Source organism: Apium graveolens, chromosome 6, assembly GCF_009905375.1.
Source record: "Apium graveolens cultivar Ventura chromosome 6, ASM990537v1, whole genome shotgun sequence".
NCBI lineage: Eukaryota > Viridiplantae > Streptophyta > Magnoliopsida > Apiales > Apiaceae > Apium > Apium graveolens.
This window is the reverse complement of record NC_133652.1, coordinates 137,468,724-137,472,901: the sequence shown is the minus strand read 5'-3', so window position 1 is coordinate 137,472,901 and position 4,178 is coordinate 137,468,724. Positions and strand designations below refer to the sequence as shown.

General features: G+C 43.5%; 1 non-coding gene across 1 annotated transcript; it reads left to right on the top strand.

The window, feature by feature from the left end:
* The first annotated feature begins 3,823 nt into the window (after positions 1-3,823).
* Positions 3,824-3,930, top strand: LOC141669443 (small nucleolar RNA R71). Its single transcript, XR_012553728.1, has one exon. It is a non-coding gene; the product is annotated as a small nucleolar RNA R71 (small nucleolar RNA).
* Positions 3,931-4,178: the final 248 nt, after the last annotated feature.

Below are 4,178 nucleotides of genomic sequence, written 5' to 3'. Positions count from 1 at the left end.
CATCACATTTAATGGCATCTCATCCTTCCTTGACAAATTTCCCACTCTTTGGCAACGATCACACCTTAAAACAAACTGATGAGCATCCTTGAACAAAGTAGGCCAGAAAAAACCTGCTTGCAGAATACGAGCTGCCGTCTTCTCACCTCCATAGTGTCCACCATAAACCGTGGAATGGCAGTCTCGTAATATCCCCTCCGTCTCACAGAACGGGATACATCTCCTGATGATCTGATCAGCTCCCTGTCTAAACAAATATGGTTCATCCCACATATACCACTTCACCTCATGCAGAAACTTCTTCTTTTGAGCGGATGTCAAATTACGCGGCATTATATTGCTGACAAGATAGTTTACAATATCTGCAAACCATGGTTCTTCCTCCTGAATTGCAAACAACTGCTCATCCGGAAAAGATTCATTGATTAACGTCCTATCTTGTGAAGTAGAATCGGGATTCTCCAACCTAGAGAGATGGTCAGCTACTTGATTCTTGGTACCTTTTCTATCTTTGATCTCTAACTCAAATTCCTGAAGTAAAAGCACCCAACGAATGAGTCTCGGCTTCGAATCCTTCTTAGAAACCAGATAGCGAATAGCTGCATGATCAGTGAATACTGTTACTTTCGTACCAAGCAGATAAGATCGAAATTTCTCAAAGCCAAAGACTATAGCCAAAAGCTCCTTCTCAGTAGTGGTGTAGTTCAATTGGGCCCCATTTAAAGTCTTACTCGCATAGTAGACCATATGGAAGAGATTTTTCTTGCGCTGTCCCAGAACTGCACCTACCGCGTAATCACTCGCATCACACATCATCTCAAACGGTTCTGTCCAATCTGGTGCTGTAATAACTGGTGCAGTGATCAAACTCTTCTTGAGAGTCTCGAATGCTGCCAAACATTCATCATCAAATTTGAAAGGCACATCTTTCTCAAGTAAATTGCACAACGACTTAGATATCTTTGAAAAGTCCTTGATGAATCGCCGATAAAAACCCGCATGACCGAGAAAACTACGGATTCCTTTCACCGAATTAGGTGGGGGAAGATTTTCAATGACTCCCACCTTGGCCTTGTCCACCTCCAGACCTTTGCTAGAGACCTTATGCCCAAGGATAATGCCTTCACGCACCATAAAATGACATTTCTCCCAATTAAGCACCAAATTAGTTTCCACGCATCTTTTGAGTACGGCGCGCAGATTATTCAAACATTCATCATATGAGTGTCCAAAGACGGAGAAGTCATCCATGAACACTTCGACGTTATTTCCAATCATGTCAGAGAATATAGCCATCATACATCTCTGAAAGGTGGCCGGGGCGCCACATAACCCAAACGAAACTCTACGAAAAGCAAATGTGCCAAATGGACAAGTGAAGGTAGTCTTTTCCTGATCCTCTGGTGCAATACAAATCTGATTATACCCGGAATAACCATCCAGAAGACAAAAATACTCATGTCCCGCCAATCTGTCAAGCATTTGATCAATGAATGGGAGAGGGAAGTGATCCTTCCTTGTGGCTTTGTTCAATTTTCTATAATCCATGCATACTCTCCATCCTGTAACTGTTCGAGTAGGGATGAGCTCATTCTTTTCATTTGCGACCACAGTGATACCTCCTTTCTTAGGTACACATTGCACGGGGCTCACCCACGAGCTGTCAGAAATAGGATAAATGATGCCTGCATCTAGCCATTTTAGAATTTCTTTCTTCACCACCTCCTTCATGATCGGGTTCAGTCTTCACTGCTGTTCCACAGTTGGCTTACTACCTTCCTCTAACAGAATTTTATGCATACAATATGAAGGACTTATCCCCTTGATGTCTGCTATGGTCCATCCTATAGCCGATTTGAATTCTCTCAAAATCCTTAAGAGCTTGTCTTCCTCACTACCTGAAAGGTCAGCTGAAATAATAACAGGTAACGTAGATGAATCACCTAAAAAAGCATACCTCAAGTGTTCAGGTAATGGTTTGAGCTCCAAGGTAGGTGCTTCCTCTATTAATGGTTTGAGCTTCCCTTCAGCATTCTTAAGGTTAGAAGTACCAAGAGATTCAAATGGTATGTCGAGCTTTCGCTTCCATGGAGAAGCGTTCAGATATTGTAATTGCTCGTTGCTATCTTCATCATCGCTGTCAAAATCCCCCACTAAGGCCTTTTCCAATGCATCAGACATTAGCATGTGATCGAGTTCCGAAGTAACTGCAGAATCAATCACATCCACTTTTAAACACTCCTCATCTTCTGTAGGGAATTTCATTGCCTTGAATACGTTGAAGGTCACATCCTGATCTTGGACCCGCATAGTAAGTTCCCCTTTTTGCACATCTATCAAGGTACGACCAGTAGCCAAGAAAGGCCTCCCCAAGATTATGGGAATCTTCTTATCTTCCTCAAAATCCAGAATAACAAAATCTGCAGGAAAGAAGAGCTTATCCACCTTGACGAGCACATCCTCAACTATGCCCCTTGGGTAAGTAATGGAACGGTCTGCCAATTGTAGCGACATGTATGTGGGTTTTGGATCAGGCAGATCCAGCTTTTTAAAGATCGACAAGGGCATCAGATTAATGCTTGCTCCCAAATCACAAAGGCACTTGTCAAAAGTTAGATTGCCAATGGTGCAAGGAATGGTGAAGCTTCCTGGATCTTTCAGTTTTGGTGATAACTTTTGCTGCAGAACAGCGCTGCATTCTTCCATGAGAGCAACGGTTTCAAGGTCATCCAGTTTCACCTTCCTTGAAAGAATAGTCTTCATAAACTTCGCATAACTAGGCATTTGTTCCAGAGCCTCAGCGAAAGGTATATTGATGTGAAGTTTCTTGAACACCTCCAGAAACTTCCCGAACTGTCTATCCAGCTTTTGTTGCTGCAATCTCTTAGGAAAAGGTGGTGGAGGATAGAGCTGTTTCTCCCCTGTATTAGCCTCAGGCAGAGTGTGTTCAACAGTAGTCTTCTTTGGTTCCGCCACTTTCTCCTTTTGCTTAGATTCTTCATCTCTAACTTCAGCTTCGCCTTCTTTTGCCTTTTCAGCATCAGCTACTTTTCCAGACCTTAAGGTAATAGCCTTGACTTGCTCTTTAGCTTCCTTCCTGCCTAGTACTTCCGTGTCACTGGGAAGAGTGCCAGGTTGACGATTGAGCACTGCATTGGCTAATTGACCGATTTGATTTTCCAAGGTCTTGATAGAAACCGCCTGACTCTTGCACAACAGCTTAAGTTTCTCAAAATCAGCACTAGTAGGTGCAGCTGCACTTCCCTGTTGAGGATATGATTGCCTTGTAGCATACTGCTGTGGTTGCTGGAATCCAGGTGGGTTAAACTGTTTACTTACTCCTTGCTGATATGTTGGCTGAATAGCATTCTGATTATTCCCCCAGCTGAAATTTGGATGATTTCTGTTATTAGGATGATAGGTCGCTGGCACAGGCTGCTGTTGTCGCTGATAATTATTCACATACTGAACAGATTCATTGACAAGAGAACACTGATCCGTAGCATGAGAACCTGCACAAAGCTCACAAACCATAGCTATTTGATTAACTCCATACGTAGCCAAAGAATCAACCTTCATTGATAGCGCTTGGAGCTGGGCTGCAATAGCGGTGGCTGCATCAACTTCCAGAATACCTGCTACCTTGCCTGACGTCATCCTCTGAGTTGGGTTTTGATGCTCATTTGCAGCCATCGTCTCGATAAGATTATACGCCTCAGTATAGCTTTTAGCCCATAAGGCTCCTCCAGCTGCTGCATCGAGCATGGGCCGAGATTGGGCCCCCAAACCATTATAAAAACCAGTGATTACCATCCAATCCGGCATTCCATGATGTGGACATTTTCTCAACATTTCCTTGTAGCGTTCCCAAGCCTCGCACATAGATTCTGTAGGTTGCTGCGCAAACTGAGTAAGAGCACTCCTCATAGCAGCAGTCTTTGCCATTGGATAAAACTTCACCAGAAACTTTTGCGCAAGATCTTGCCACGTAGTGATGGACCCAGCTGGTTCAGAATGTAACCAGTCGTTAGCCTTATCCCTCAGTGAGAATGGGAAAAGCCTCAACTTGATAGCCTCATCAGTCACGCCATTATACTTAAAAGTGCTGCAGATCTCGACAAAATTTCTTATGTGCATGTTGGGGTCTTCAGTTGCCGCTCCTCCAAAAGAAACAGAAT